Consider the following 16,874-nt stretch of genomic DNA (forward strand, 5'->3'; position numbering starts at 1 on the left):
GACTTGAGTGCGAATGGCAGCGTTCCAGTAGGCTGCGCTGCTGCAGACTACCAAATACAGTCCGTCCGTGCATGCTATAGTGCCCCAGCCTTCCCCCAATCATTCCCAATCCCCCTCGTCCTTCATGGCACACTGTTCTCTCTCTCATCATGCTAGGCCACCACCAGCCATGGGCATCTCCCTCGCCCTGCCAGGGCTCTCCCTGGGTTGTGCCGTTTTATATTTTCGGCATTTTTCACGAAAAATGGCGAAAATATAAAACGGCACATTTTTTGGGGAGATTCAATGTGCAGCATGCCTGCCTGGGCCTTGCTTCATTACGGTCCGTGGCCCAAGGCCCTTGGGCCACGGACCATGGGTAAAGAAAGGCCCAGGCAGGCCGCATGCGGCCCCCGCCTTGGTGGTAGCGGGCCCGTCTGCCGTGCGTGTAGGCAACTTGGGGCCTAAACTTGTGTCTGTGTCCCACTCCCCGTTGGGGAGTGGGACACAGACACAAGTTTAGGCCCCAAGTTGCCTACACGGCACGACAGTCAGCAACACTGAAAGACGTGTAGGCCCTGGCCTACACGTCGTTCAGTGCTGGGGCCTGGGGCTGTGGTGTTACACTCCCCGGGCCCACAGACACAAACAACATCTGGGGGTACACTTTACTAGTACTTACCGCCGGAAAGCTTGTCGTGGACCAGGCCGTCTCTGCTGAGCTGGTGGTCTCAGGGCAGGGCAGCAGCTCAGCTTGCGTCGTGTTTGTGTCGTCGTCAACTCCTCAAAGAAAGAATCAGGGCCAGGGGGAGACTGGAGACGTGTGAAGGTGGCGCAGGCGCACGCACACACCCTGCATAGATACAGTAATGTCATTGGCTGTTTGCCAGCCAATGCAAGGATTGTCATTGGCTGGCAAACAGCCAATGACATTACTGTATCCACGCAGGAGGGAGGGAATTTCATTCCTCAGTGCGCTGTTTGTGCACATTTTATACTGGCGGGGCCACTCCTGAAGCGCCCCGCCAGCCTGTTAATTAAAGGGGCTTACGTAGAGTGCGTGCAGCTACGAGCTCCACGCACTCTACTATTGAAAAAAGATGCGTAAAACGGGACGCGCCCCGCTCTGAAAGCCGGGCCGGCCCTTAGGAATTGTTACACATACACTGTAATTGTTGTCTTGCCACAGCGCCCCCGCGCTGTTGGCAAAGGAAATGCATCCATCTTGATTAATCTCTTTTACCATCTTGATTAATGTCTTTTTGGCCTCTGCTCTTTCTGGGGGGGGCGGCGCCCGGCCGCCCTATGAAAGCAGCCGCCACTGGTTCCGAGCGTCAGACTTCTATTCCCACACGCCATGTTTTCATTATGTACCATTCCCTGACTTCAAGTCCTTAGGAACAGTCGGGTTAATGCAGCCGCAGATGTACTGATGTTTAATTCAAGAAAAATTTTCCAATTGTCCTCACGCTGCTTCTGTACAAGTCATTCTATAAAAGATCAGACATCTTAATTTCTCCATCTGTATAGTCGACCAACTACCCAATCCCCATTTCCCCCACTAACCTAATGCCCCAGACTGCAATTTCTAAAATTGTGTACTTAACCAAACCAACAAAAGGTACTGGGCAGAAATGTGAGGTCGGGTACAATTCTGAAGTTTTCATTCAGTGCCCTCCCTTCTTATTCTGATGAACCAGTATAGGTCCTTGCCACTAACTCCATAGACAGCGAATGCCGCACTAAAGAGCCATAGCCTACATTCCCAGTCCAGAGCCAGGCATATGGTCCACACTATTCCTGCTAAAAAACAGCACACCTCCACCCACAAACATTGGGAGAATTCCATGATGTCCCTCCATGTTTTTCATATAGTAAATCCAGGGCATGTAAAAAGACATTGATTGGCCCTGTGGGCCGGTTCATTGACAAACCGAGGATTCCTACCCGCAATTCTTTTACATGATTCGCAGCTCAAGTCATTCATATTTGCTATGGACTTGGGGGTGTTCTACACCTTCCAGAGTCCTTAGTCTCCAGTATTACCATGCAACCGGTCCTTTCCAGTCGCATACGGCCAGGGTGAGCTTGGCTGCAGGTTCTGAGGAGGGGGCGGGGGGGACATGCACGGGGCAATTCTCTGGGCTCGATTCCGTTTTAAATCCCTGCTGCACATCTACTTATTCACTGGTCCCCAGGATCAATGTATTGAAAAGCTATCACGGGTGATGTGCCAGACCCAGAGGAGCCAATAGCGAACACAACGGATCACTATCTTACAGTGTGGGGGACAATCTCAAACTCATCTATCTTTTAACTCATTCTCTTACATTCATGCGAACCGGGGTGGAATAGCTGGCAGAAATCTCCAGGGCCAGCAACTTTTCCAATTGGAGGTGAAAAGCAAAACGACTTGTGCTCAAAATATACACAATAAAAGGTGGCAGAGGAATAGGTCAAGAGGCAAGGAGGAAACCTATCCAGCCTTCACAGATCTGTGACAGCTATTAATTTTAATCCGAGTGGAGGCTCTCCTGCGAAGCTTCAGTGTAGCAAGCATCCTAGGAGGACAGAACGAGAAACCGATCATTTAAGCAGAGTGTTCTCTTCCTCTGGGTTTACTCCGATCTTTCCTAACTGTTGCTGTAGACAGCCCTACTTGGACCTTCACTCAGAGATCAAAGGCCCCCAATTCCATGGTGCTTCTACATTCCAGCCCCCCGCCCCACCCAGTTATAGATTGCGGATGAAATAGGAGCGCCATGGCAGACAGGTCTTCTCTTTGCTTCTCCACAGCCCCCGGTTTGCCATTTCGACTGCTGGCACAATTCGTCTGAAAACCTGAGCTGCAGGAAAGCATTGTTGCCTTATGGGCCCACCAGATAGAAATAATGATCTCCTACTGGCTCAGTCTTGATGTCCCGGGGGATCCTCTGCCTCCAGGATTTCCTTTCCTACTGGTATCAAGGATCATTTTGGTACAGTTGACGTTGCGGGGCGTTGATTAAGAGGCTCATTAGGCACTTCTTCGGATGTCCATGCAGTGTCCAGACATTTGTAACACACCCACTTGGGCCAACCCTCAAGCACCTTCATTTGACACTACAAGTTGGTGTTTGATTATTCAAGGTCAGCAAAATTCAGAGCGAGAAGAAGCTAACCCTTTCGGCATCGATATAAATAAATGTCTGTACAGGTGTGCAGTTAACCAGGTCTTGGGGCGATCTCTTCATGTATGGCATGTGCGTTTCTTAAATCCCACTTGTTAAGTCTTCAGTTAGTAAAGACGACCAACAAGGAAAGAGAGAAGGAAGGTTATTGGAGATTAGTAATCTCAATCCCGCCGCCCCCGACTGCTCACAGCCCTTCCACACCACCCTCATCTCCGCACGTGGGCCCATCAGCCGTCTTTGTCAAAATGAGGAAAACACAGAAGACCGGAAATGGCAGGACCATATTGTCCCACGTGAGGATCACAGTAAAATTTCTTTTGCAAGGAGGTGTATGTCTGGGAAGCTGAAATGACTTCAGTTAAAACACCAAAGAGTCGGGTGATTTAACCTATGTCATCTACCATTAATTCTCTCACTCTCCTTCCACGTAAAAGTATGTGGTCACGAAATTTACACTCCATCATTTACCTCATGCCTCAGTTAAGGCATTGGGCCACTACCACAATATAAAAAGGACGTGCTTTTTGGGGTTTTAAATATAAAATATTTCAAGTATAAATTGATTTTCTACAATTATAGATACCCTAAATACCACAATATACAACCATAACATACTTTAAAACCCATATATAAATGGTTCCCACCACCATCTCAAATACAGCTTAAGTGAACAAGTGCAAGGATTACAGATCTATTTGTGCCTGTACTAATAATCACCACAACCCATCAGGTGGATCCGTAGATACGTCCGAAAGAAATCGGACTAACCAGCGTTGCCTGGGCAACACAGTAAGTGGACACACAAGGATAAGGTCCTTCCATGTCTCTATTGTGAGTTTACACAATCGACATACTCTTTTACTCAATGCTCTACAAGGCCCCATGACATTCAGTGTGTATAACAAGTTAAACCTAAATCCAAGATATTTTTTATTTATTTAATTTGCATTTTTAAAGCGCTCACACAGCCCGGCGGCATCGAGGCACTGTTACAGGAATATGTCCTAGTTGCGAATTTATAACGTGCTTAATACCCAGAGGTTTTTTATTAAAAAATGTTTTTACACACAATAAATAAATTCACAAAAACACGGTATATATGATTGCCACACAATGTCGCCAGGTAAAGGTTGTGGCGACATATAAAGGTGACATATATATATTAAAAGGTTAAGGAGAGCGGGATGTCCCCCCCCCGCTCCCCTTGGAGGCGACATTTTTGCAGGGACATTATTACATGGAACCAAAAAAATATATATATTATATAATAATCTCAATCGTCTGTGACACACTCCAACTAAAAACTAGTCTGCAGTCTTGTGAGATGCCCAATGGGTCTGTGTACAGTTAGCTCTATTTAATCCATACTGCAGAGTAAAGACCAAAACACTATTTACAGTCTCCAACTCACCCCAACTTTCCTCATCTACCGTTCCCACATCAGGGTCAATTCCTTGGATCTCAGTAGGCTTGGCATTTCCACTTCCTCTTTCTGGAGGGCACCAACTTCAAGGGGGCTTGGCAAGTTTTGAGGAGTGCTTGTTCTAGATAGCAGTTCTCACACTCAATGTTCTTCACATTTTAAAACTTAGAAGGGATGGGAGCATTTGCTGTTAATGGTCTACCCTTGAAAGTCCAAAGACATGATGTTGAGTTTGCTGGAGGGGTCCTGGAAGATCCAACAATTAATTGTTGGCGTTTCAGCCAATGATCTGCCTTTGTAAATTTGTATAGGTCTGGTGAGTTCATGTCCAGTTCTATTGTGTTTACTGCAGTCTATTCCATGTTCACATTAGACCAGAACGATTACCAGTGGTAACATATTGCAGTCATAGCCTTGTGTTGTGGTACTGATCCAGCAACCTCGGCCAAAACTTTCTTCAGCCTTCGTGCCCCTAAAATAATAAACTAATGGAGCATCGAAGGGTGTTGATGTGATCTGACATCGAGAGTCAAGGGTCATCTCGCTCAGGATGTCCGTGGACAGCATTCTTACATTTGAGTGTCTCTGCAGAATAGCGTCGGGTGCATACTGCTAAGGTCAGAGTTCAAACCTCTTGGATTAGGAGAGGCTCAAAAAGGCTGAAATGTTTGCCAACACCTACAAGTATCCATTACAAAAACGTGTGCAGTGTCAAAACAAGATAGTCCTCCTTCCTTCCATACACGAAATCAAAGTTGCAGCTACAACACTCAGAATATTTTCCAGATGATACATGTGCTCCCAAACCTTTTATGTTTAGAAGTAATGCGAAAAAGACACATTCTAATCTTTGCATATATTATAAGTATCCTGGAGTCAATACCTTACGCAACAGTCCAGTGGTTAATTACTCTAAGAAGCATTACCTTTCAAGGGTGTGGTGTCCGAGCTTCCTGGGTTATTGGGGAGGCCTGCAAGACATGCACATTTGCTGATAGAATACTCCTGCTCAGAAATGCAACACACGACCCGGATAGCGCCATTAAACCAATATTTCCGTTAGGACATTTCTCTATTTCTTAGCAGTCGGTAACAGACATGAGTGGTACAGTGGCACGACCACAGTCCCAGAGGGGCCTAAACTGGAAAATTCAGGAATACCATTAAAAACAAGCACTTTACTCTGACGCAAAAGCTATTGGACTCATCGGCCTTCTAGGTTCAAAAAGGTGTCACTGTCCAGGCACAGTAAAAAAAATAAAAAAAATACTAAGACTGAAAATGTAAACATTACAGGATTAAGTGTAATATTCCAATAATTAAGAGCCGAGGTAAACATTTCGAGTTGCAAGCTACTTCTCGCCAACCATAAAAAGTCACTCCTCACCTCACCTCTCTACAGAAACACAGTAGACCATAACTTACTCACCAAGAGTCAATTGGGACTAGGCATTGAATAGTAGAGTGCACATTTTTCACGATTAAAAACTCACTATTCGTTCCTCGCATCTAAAACTGCCAAACAGATCTTTTGACAAAAGGTACCTTACGCGTTCATGCAGACACATAAGGGGTGTTTTGAGTTAGCGCCTTGGTAACAAGTGTCAGTAGCCAAGTAGAGATTTGTCCACATAGGTTTCCGTTGACACTCATGTTCGATTTTTTTTTGGTTGGATAATTTGCACTTGGCCCAAATCCTATTCTCAGTCATGTATTTCTTATTTGTCCTATACATAATCATATGTACGATCTACTTGGTCCAGAGTGAGGTTAGTTCAAGGAAGCGCCTAGGAACCCACGCGGGCGCACTCCACGCCGCGCCTGCATCCAGGCACACTCCAGGCCGCGCCTGCATCCAGGCACACTCCAGGCCGCGCCTGCAACCCAGACCGCTGCTCCTCTGTAATAAAGATCCAGCACCCCTGCGCCGAAACAGCGTTCACCAGGGATCTGGACCATCCAACGATCCCCTAAACTGCTCCCCCGAAAAACGACAACTTCCAATGTAACCCCAATGGACCACTCGGAGACACACCCGACGCAGAGCCCGAATGTCACACACTTGCGACCAATGACTAACAACAACAGTGCAAAAGGCAGTCCATTATAAGTAGGTGCAATTTAGGTCATTACCGTCCTGGGTGGACACATCAGCCGCTCAGGGTGCTCAGAATGATAGCTTTGTCTACCAGTCAAAGCTCACGTGTGGAGCAAACCAAGAGATGGTCACACCTACCTTCCACCCTCCCAATGAGGTCCTTTGGACGACAGTCATCACATTGCTCCACCGACCACAACTGAATTCCCCTACTCAGTCCTGCCCCTGCCCTAGAAACGGATGATGGGCTCTGAAGTGAGCTCCAGCCTCCCTTTGTATGGTAGCCATCAAGGGCTATTTTTTGTTTGAAACAATGTGTTGTGCGTGCATTGCAGAATGTTTCTCTTCCACACAAATAGTGGCCCTTGGCACCAGGGATATTAGCACCACAGGCTAACATCAAGAATGCCCGCACTTGGCGGGCAGCACCGGGCGACGACCCACCGCTGAGCAAACAGTAGGGAAGAGGATAGTAACCGCTTAGACGCCCTCCTGAACAAAAAAATATATGAAATGTAGAATATTTTACTAAACCAAATCAAATTCACCAAGAATCCCATTTTTGGCATAAGCTACGTTTTAACTTTGGGATATCAACATAAACCGATAAATATTCACAAACAAATCCATCTTAAATTAACCATAGTTAGAAAATATGTCAAGTCACACCCGACTCACAAGAGTCTCACTCATGTCGAAAATTGCTGGTCTGGCAGAGTACCTTGCTTTGGGGTAAATTATTCCTCGCCCGGCAAGAAACATTTAAATACATAAAGAATTTATACATTTTCAACCATCCCAAAACTATTTTTTCCAGACACATTTGCCTTCTTAACTCATATCTCACACAGTCATGACAATGAACGAAATTATATTTGCGCAACACTTTATTGTTCAGGTCCAACTTCAGCGTGGTCAGAAAGGTAATAGTTGTGTGGGTGTACCTAGGAACCTGCCCTCTCCCCCATAACACACCCAATATCTCCAAATATGCCCCTGCGAATCACCCTTTGGCGGATATTGGAATAAGTTATCGATGCGCAAGCTCCACTACCGCGCACAACTTACTCTGAAAAGTACTGCAAATGAAAAATGTTACTTCTTTTTGTACGTAACGTGAATTGGTAGTAAACTACTCATGGGTAAGTGACGACTTCAGTGGGCTCAGCAAATGAAATACTGCACAAACAAGTTAAAAAACCAAGGCAGGGGATTCAAGTAAAGGGGGCACTTTCTAACATAAGCATTACCCTTCACTGGCAATTTAAAGCAAGGGTCAGCAACCTTTGGCTCGCTAGCTGCTTTGGACCAGAACTCCCATCAGCCCTAGCCAGAATAGTCAGAAGTCAGAGTTCATGGGAATCACAGCCCAAAATATAAGGGGTTGGGGGCCTGAGATACAGATCCCTAAAGAATGAGCGGGTATAGTTTAAGTGTTAGGGTCATTTTAAATTTGCATCATGGATTTACTATTGGCAGACAGACGTGAAAGAAGGAGGGGGCAGGACTCTCTGTGATGTCGAAATCATACTCATACAACTACATTATCTTGGCGCTGCCCTCAATTTGGCAGGTTCAGCATGAGACAGCAAACACCCTTCAAGACTGGACCCACAGCCCAAGAGGGGTGGGCTCTACCGTGCTCGGTTGGGCTACCCAAGCCTGATCTACAAACATGTAGTTAAAAGGACAGTTGTACAGCAAGTATCAACAGGATGCCGTTTTTCCTGGACTTCCTTATTGCCCTCGTTCAGAAACCCTGAAAAACAGGCTTTTGCGCTGTTCGAACACGGGCCTGGGGCAGTGGGACCAGAAGGCTACTACTGACCCCTCGTAGACAATGAAAGCGCAGTGGCATGTGTCCTACATGCATTACATAGCAATTAACCAATGGCAGCTGGCGTTATCCAAATAGGGTCTGTAAACAATGGAAGGTACTTTCCGCGAGCAAGATGGGGCACTTCCGGTTTAGTAAAATCCCTGCCTGTTTTTGGCTACAGCGGTCTTAGTACACACTAAACATTCAACATGAGATCGAAAGCATGACAATGGCATTTTAATTAAACAAAAAAATAAAAAACAAAAAGCACCAGGTTTGATTCTGAGCATGCAAGTTAATTTTACTTATTATCTTAGTATGAAATGACGGTTAAGGGCTGCTCCCAATGCAATCGAATCTTCACAGCTTTGATTTTCAGATAGTGTGTGTGACTTGACTTTCGAATGTAACTTTTTAACCTGTACACCTTTTTGTAGGGGTGGACACGAGCGGCTGTGTCCGGAAACGAGGCAAAGCAGGTAATTAATGTTTAGGAGAGCAAAGCAGGTAATTAGCGGGCCTCTTTCCCAAACTGCATTCCTGCTGCATTTTCCACCTTAGGAATGCTTCTCCCTTCGCCCCACCCGTCCATTCTCCAGTTACGGATCAGAAAAGGGGACATCATTTAAGGGGGCGTTTCTATAACCCCGAAAATCTCAAATGATTCGAGTGCCATCTCGCACCCTCAACTCCGAACCCACATTAAAAGATCACAGGTTAAAGTCCGAATGAAAAGGTCTAAAATGTAGAACAGGTGCGAGAGAGGGCACCTGACCAAGGGACAGTGTGAATAGAACACCAGGGCCTTGTGAAATACGAAAAGTAGCGTTCCAGATAAAATAACCAGGATGCAGAATTTGACTCCCTTATTTTGGAATTAAAAAGATGTTTCAAGGTGTACAAAACATAGTTCTCGCTATTGTCTGCGCGGGATATAAAACAAAGCTGAGCTCCGGCAAAGTTTGTCTAGAGGGAAAACCATTTCGTCCCTAGGATCAAACACTGGGGCTGGGTTAGTCATCAGTTCCCAACACGTGCTTCAGAATGGTAGCCCTCACCTACCTCACCCTCAAGCAGGATTCAGAATACTGAGCAAGTTCAAGGAATGTTTAACGTATTAGGAGCTCTGTGCATGGACAGCCCATGCCTTGCATCCTTTGGAGAAGCTGTCCAAATGGACATGCTTCTGGAGTATTGAGACCAATGAAAAGAGCACAGGGCCTAATTTACATTAGACCAGAATGGTTTCGTGCTCAATCACTACTATATATAGATCTCAAAGGAGTAAGGTGTTCTGCTCGTCACGAGGGAAGAGGATAATTAAGAAACATGCCAAACTGAATCAAATAGTCTCCATTGTTTGATGGGTTTCTGTAAACTCAATTTCACCTTACAGGAGCCCTTCAGCTCGTCAATGACTGGTCTCATTGGTTTGACTCCATATATTCCAAGGAAATCAACAAGGTGTGTTTCCAATATGAAAACAGTCGACCCTCTTCTGCAGACCAACAGCTGGTGCCCCAAAATGCTCCCAAGATAAGGCCACCACCCGGATCCCAAAGACACCCCACAAAGTATCAAGACCACCATCGGGAGCCACCCTAAGAGGCTCAGAGGAAGAAGACCACTATTAGAAGCTGAAATGGTGTCCCCCCAAATGAGGTAATTCTGTTTTGGCGATCATAAGACTACCTAATGGCTTGTCGTTAACTCCTGTGGGTTTAACTCCCCATTTCTGTTGCTTGAGGGGTTTAAAGGGTTGCTGTGAACCTGAGGTTTTGACCTACGTGAAGGTGCCAGAGTGGACGATGAGGCTCTCACAATGAAGTAAGCACAATCAAATTACACCGAACCAATCAGGTCTGCGGGGTAAAAAGAAACCCCAGACAATAGCCTAGTCCGAGGTTGTGAATAACTGCAGGGTTAGTAGGAAATCAGAGAATGCAGTATGAAACAGGAATTAACATCAGAAAGGAAACCCCTCTGTGGTGGACTGAGGTAATGGCTATGGAGGTCCTGGAAAACAAGTTGGTGTTTGTAGCAAAGATATTATAAAATGCGTTTTACAGAGAATCTGTAAAGCAGATTTCCCATGAACGCATGCAGCCACTTCAGACAGCCTCAAGATAGACCCCCAAGATAGCAAGAGAAATGTATTTTACCCTGGGTGGGGAAAGAAAGTAGGGCAATTAACTCAACGTGTTATCAATGGCGGCCTGCACACAAGTTACCAAGAGATACTATATTTTGGCTAGCAATTTTCAATAAATCAACAACTAGCATCTGATGTTTTAAACAACCACCAAGAGTTTGTTTTGCCAAAATGAAAGCAGACGAACTATGAAAAACAAATCTCAAATTTTCGGAGGCACTCAGAATCTTACCACTGATCACGTAATAAGGTTTTTAAAAATAAACCTTTCAACCAAAGCTTTTAGTTGGGAAAAGGTTTGTCAACCTTCGTGAAGAAGATTTTTCAGTACTAGTCTGCACACCCAACAGGCGATGATGGCAAACAATGCCCCTCTCTTTGCAGGGAAAAAAGAAACCCGAGCCACGGCCTGGGTAGAAAAACTCCACAATGGCTCCCTCCACTTACTGTACACGGTTAGATCATGGCCGTGGCAGAAGAGGCTGTAACGTGACCCAGCAAAGCAACATGTTTCCCAGGCGCTGAAAGAAATGGAGGTGTATCGCAGTTCAGCTTCAGAAAATGGGTGCGACATCAACACTTCTTCGAAGGTTCAACCTCAGAGATTAGGCCTTCAAGCTCGCCAGGATGTTCTGCACAGACAAGCCTGGCAGGCTGCTCCAATGGAAGACGGCTCCCAATGCCGGAGGGACCACTTCTCAACAATGAACCGCATTTTTTTGGAGTTGTTGAAATCCATAACCTTGCGTTACACAGTACATTTTCCCAACACGGGGCAATCTGAGAACCACGAGACTGCACCTCCACTTTGAAATAAACAGAGCCATTTCAAAAGGTCTCTAGTAGGTGCATGCTTCTAAAAGAAAAAGTGTTACCTCTTTTAATATAAATTTGAAAGAAAACCAAACCCACATGAAAATAAAAACGAAAATCTGTCCTGTTTTCTTATAGTCCTCAATGTATTTGCTATAAACTAAGATTTCAAGGTAATGGCGGGTTGGGTTTTCCGGACATCTGTTGTGGCGGGTGAGTTGGTGGAGGACAGACAGGCAAAATCCCCATTTACAAAAAGGAAACACATAGCTGCATGCCCCCCAAAGTTCCACTCACACAGCTATGTTGAGATCAGTGGTACCAGCAAGAGCCGCAGGGAACAACTGCACGATTATTACTGCTCGACCTGAAGAGGAACATAGAGGTATAACTTTGCATAACATGACCAGGTGCAAGGAGGTAGGGGTTACCAGGAGTCCTCCAAATTCTGCGTCTGCTTGTAATTCTATCTTCCATTAAAAAAATAAAATGTCAGAAAACTCAACACTTTCTCCGCAGCCTTTGTGGATAGGTGCATGACCAGAGGGGGGGGGGAATGTATGCATTTAAAAAACAAATATCCTTCGGTGTGTTGGGTGAGTGTTTGAAAACGGAGTCATCAAATTATTAAATCAACATCTAAATATTTGAACAGTGGGATGTTTCACTGAGCAAAGCACATTATCAAAACCAAGAATAGCCATATACAATATCATTGCAAAATGGACACTGGTACACTTCCATTGTAATAGGAAGAAACCCTTTTGTGGAGAAGGAAGAGGGCACAGACACTGCTAGCGAGAGTTCAAGCCTACTTTGCATAAAATCAAAGAGCATTTTGGGAACCTGTGAATCCTGATATTTATTTTGACAGATGTGCATTTAAATGGGTTGCGCACTTGAACCCGTAAACCCATAATGCACACCACAAAGACTGGTACTCATTTCATTTTTTTTTTAAACACTCACCCTAACCATAAAGTGTTTGTTGCATTGAAGCATATATATCAGGGAGCGAAATAAGGATTTGTCGAGCAAGAGTTAAAAGCAGCCTCTGGATGTCCACTAAACAAGCAAGAGCTAACTGCACATCTAACTTCCATAGGAGTGAAGACATAAAAAAACACAACTTGTTCTCCATTATACATACATATATGGTTTAAGAGACCCCTAGATAAGTACCTTTTAGACACATTCCTAAACACCCACAGTTAATGTCACATAGGTAGGCTTCTACGTCAAAGTACCTCCCAACAGCTGATGGGGCCAAGCCAAGCAAGCCTATCTAAGCTACAAGGAGGAGCTCCACAGATGCCAACTCCTGGCCATTTGGAAAGCCTCAGGATTTGGATGTGCAAATAAAACGGCTTAGAAATGAGTCACTCTATTAAAGACCAAGAGCCACCCAGGGATAATCTTTCCTTTCCATACAGAATATTAGCCTAAATGTCAGGGTAAGGAATATTGTGCACAAGATCAGCTCCCAATGTACCGACATATGAAGAGATAGGTGTCTCTTTTACGCAACCCAGATCAGGCAGTAAGGCCTCAGACTAACAATTTAACAATTAAAAAAAATGTCCAAGGCACCTGCAAATCAAGTACCCGAGTAACCTACCAGCAGAAGCTTCCCAGGCAAAATTAGAAATCATATGTGCGTCACGAGAAAGAAGCACAGACACTTGGAAACAAATTGTATAAGTTAAGACAAGGCTCTATAGCACATGCTCTCTGGCTGACATGTGTAACTGCTAAACTGTGGTCTTGGTGGTAGAGTCTACCCCTTAAGCAACTTCAATATATCTTACATGAATCTTCACTTTCCTTCAATACACACATCCGTGGCTGATGCATCACTTATTCTAGTGCTTGGTGTTTGAATCCTGCCCCAATGTATTCCCAGGTCTCTTGCCTCTCACTAATACTGTATCCGCAGTCTGCAGTTCTCAAAGATGTTGTGTACTCCCACAATCCCTCACCATCGACTATACTCTACGGCGTTGGTAAATGTAGTCCAAAACATTTGGGGAGCCAGAAGTTGCAGAACCCTTTATCTGTTAATTCTGCTAATTGGCATTTAGAACTTCACGTCGCCAGACTGTATCTTTTTAAGCTTTCACTACAGAGGACAGACCAAAACAATAACAAATTTACTTTCCAGATCTCAAATATAAATATATATGTGTGGAAAAGCTTTCACTACAGAGGACAGACCAAAACAATAACAAATTTACTTTCCAGATCTCAAATATAAATATATATGTGTGGAAGTGTGTTTGTATGTTCGGGGTTGGCAACAGGCTCACAATAGTTGGTGGGTGACATTTCGGCCTAAGGTTGGCATACCAGTCTGAGGTGTATTGGCGATAGTGAAATTTGACCAACCCCACACATTCGCTCTGTACAGGGGTGGAGCGAGGTCCCGCCCTGTGCTGTCAGCATTGGTGCTTTCAGGAGATTGCCAATTTTGTGATTTTTCTAAAATAGGAAGCGATCCCACAATAAAAGATACACAAGGCTATAGCAGACCCCCTACGTGCATGTCAGATACAGACCCCGACAATGCCGGGTGTAACCACTGGTTGATTTATGAACAGCAAATGAGACTAAATATCCCAAACCACGAGTTGGTGCATTTCTAGGGATGATTTAACCAAGACTCAGAGGCCATCTTTCTTTAAAAAAAACACCCGAAGTCAGAAAAAAATGAGTACTACAAACCATAGTATCAAAAAAAGGCAAAACAAAACGGACTAATTAACCAAACAGTTCAATACTTTTAAGTATTAAAACAACCAATGTGTGCAATAAAAAAAAAAAGACACCAGCACTTCAAGGGTTTCAATAAATTGCTACCTCGTCCCTCCATGCAGTAGCTGTGAAGTGGCCCTGGAACACTGGTTGCCTCATAAAAAAAGACCTAAAGCAGTGTGCATTATGGGATTTGAAGTCCCATGCTTACCAATTATAAATAATTGCCTGAAAGTGCCTGAATGAAAAGTTTGGTGGTCTTGCAAGCCAGGACTGGCTAACCAGGCCTATGCCATGGAGTCTGGAGGTCACCAATTCCCCAGAGACACGCTTTTCTTATTTATCAGGTAGGACTCTGTGCAGGGGCACAAATACAATACGCCTCCTAAAGCCCCGAACATGTCGCTGAAGGCACTTCTTAAGACGGCCCGTGCGGTAATATAACTCCCACACACCCCCCCTTGGAGCACTAGCTGGAGACCGTGTTTATTGTATGTCACAAAGTTGCGGCGAACTATTAACCAATTCAACTTGCATTGCGGAAGAATTTGAGAATGAAGAACTTTCAAGTGGCTTAGAAAAATGTACGCTTTTTGGGTGAAAATGAAGGTTGGCAATGACCCAGTGAGCTGCTGTGCCACGTCGCCCGGAGGCTGGGCTCTATGGCACATAGGGAGGCAGGTACTCACGGTTGCTGCTGCGGGGCCGCTGTCCCCAGGGCCGGTGCTGTCCTGGGCCCCCCTGCTCGCCTCCGCTTCCTGCTGCAGCTGCTGCTGTTGCAGAGCTGGGCAGGCTCAGGTATTCGTGACGTCACGCGCCGCCCAGGGCACCAGGGACACACCTTTGCCCGCTGCGCATGCGCCGCCAGGGAGGCGTGGGCCGTTCCCGGAGCGCATCTGTGCGGGCACGCGCCAGCCAGGTGAGGCACGCGGAGACACGGCCCCTCCGCTTGGGCATGCGCAGTGAACCGCAGCCAGACGGGCCGCAGGATCGTGTCTCTGCTGCGCGTGCGCGTGCCTTGGCCTTCAATTAATAAGAGTCCTGGGGCGGCAGAGAGTCTAGGGTGCCCTAGACATGTCTGTGGGGGCACCTTTGAAGAAGAGGAGGGCAGGTGGCGAATGCCAAGTTGAGGACAGGGAGGAGAGCAGGATGCAGGGGTGTTGCTAGGTCTGGAAAATATTTGGGGCTAAGCCAGGTAATGCCGGGACTCGGGGCTAGCTAGCCTTTTGGTTGTAGCCCCTGAGATTCTATCCAGGGCTACAAGCTACAACCAAAAGACCTGGGGCTATAGCCCCCTCAGCCCCCCCTTAACAACGTTTCTGGCAGGGTGGATGGCTGAGGAGAACTGGTGGAATCCAGCCACTAAACGGGACACTTAGTGATTGAACTATGCGAGACATAAGGAAGGCTAAAAATACACTACAAGACAAACCAAAATGATGAGTTTGCTAGAAAATAAGGGAAACAATGCAGGAAAATGGACTTTGGAATGTTAAGCTGGAGGCGGTGTTTGGGGGTGGAATTATTGTCAGATATAACAGAGACAGGGTAACTATTGTGGGGCCGTGCGATTATCACCCGGCAGGCATTACCAGTGCTGGGGGTGCCAGCACCTTGGTAGAATGCCAGGATCACCCAGATTTACTATTGCTGCAGGGCAGGACCCTGGTGGCCCTTGGGGACATGGGCCTGGGGTGCTGGGGCACTGTGGATGCCAGGAACATCCTGGATGGAGGTTGGCCTGGGCGGACCCAAGGCACCATGCTTATCTGGGGGAGAGGAGGGGGTTGCAGACCAGCAGGACCGTGTACACATGGTGTGGGCCTGCAGGCCAGGGATCACACAGTATGGGCCTTCTGGCCCGAAAATGAGACACAGAGCCAACAGTTCCATTGTTGAAGTCTGCAGCCGTTCCCAGGCATGCATTTGCAGAAGCTCCTTTTATTAAATCGGGCCATGACTCGTCATGGCCCATCTGAGTCATGGCCCATCTTAAAAGGGCAATACACTTGGGAGGGTCGCACATAACCGTAACTAGAAGAGGGCAGGAACTGGGTCAAAGAAAGAGCAACACAAGAGATGTGGCAAGTAGGGCCAGTCTGGGACAAATATAAGCCCAGGCCTCAATGCAAAAGGGTCCACATTGACGAGTCACAGCTCCTGAAATTTTTGCAACTGTGTTGGTATTATCTTTAGAAAATATTTGTGGAAAAATGTGCTCGTTTAAAACAAATTAGGCTAATAAGATTGTTTAAAACGACCAGTCACACAGTTAAAATAAGTCCTCAAATTAGCCTACAAAAAAAGGCCTACACTGGCCTGTTAAGTTTCCACTACAGGCATTTCTTTTAGCCACTCTAAGCCTGAAGAGAGGTGCCCCGTGTCCAGCAAATGACCACACTTTGAGAGCCTATTGGAGTCTTGGCACAAATAACAATGTTGCATTCCTATTGAAGCGGTTTGCTGATAAACTACAGCGGTACCAAAGTGATACAAGCAGTGCTGGGCATCGTGGCAGGTTACCTGGATCCTGCTAAATGTCCCAACAGATCTCAGATGTGGGAAATCCATTTGCACCGTACAGTATGGGTTTGTGCACTTTTTAAACATTGTCAAAGCCAGGATTCAACCCAGTGTTATTAGGGCCAGAGTCGAGACACTTGCCA

General features: G+C 45.9%; 1 protein-coding gene across 1 annotated transcript in view; it reads right to left on the reverse strand.

Moving 5' to 3' along the window:
- The window catches only part of IRF6 (interferon regulatory factor 6), a 126,408-nt gene extending 111,383 nt beyond the window's left edge, over positions 1–15,025 (reverse strand). The window contains exon 1 of the mRNA XM_069633292.1: positions 14,898–15,025. The gene's annotated coding sequence lies outside the window, so the exon portion shown is untranslated. The remainder of the gene's footprint in view (positions 1–14,897) is intronic.
- Positions 15,026–16,874: the final 1,849 nt, after the last annotated feature.

Source organism: Ambystoma mexicanum, chromosome 13, assembly GCF_040938575.1.
Source record: "Ambystoma mexicanum isolate Mex_15411 chromosome 13, UKY_AmexF1_1, whole genome shotgun sequence".
Classification (NCBI taxonomy): domain Eukaryota; kingdom Metazoa; phylum Chordata; class Amphibia; order Caudata; family Ambystomatidae; genus Ambystoma; species Ambystoma mexicanum.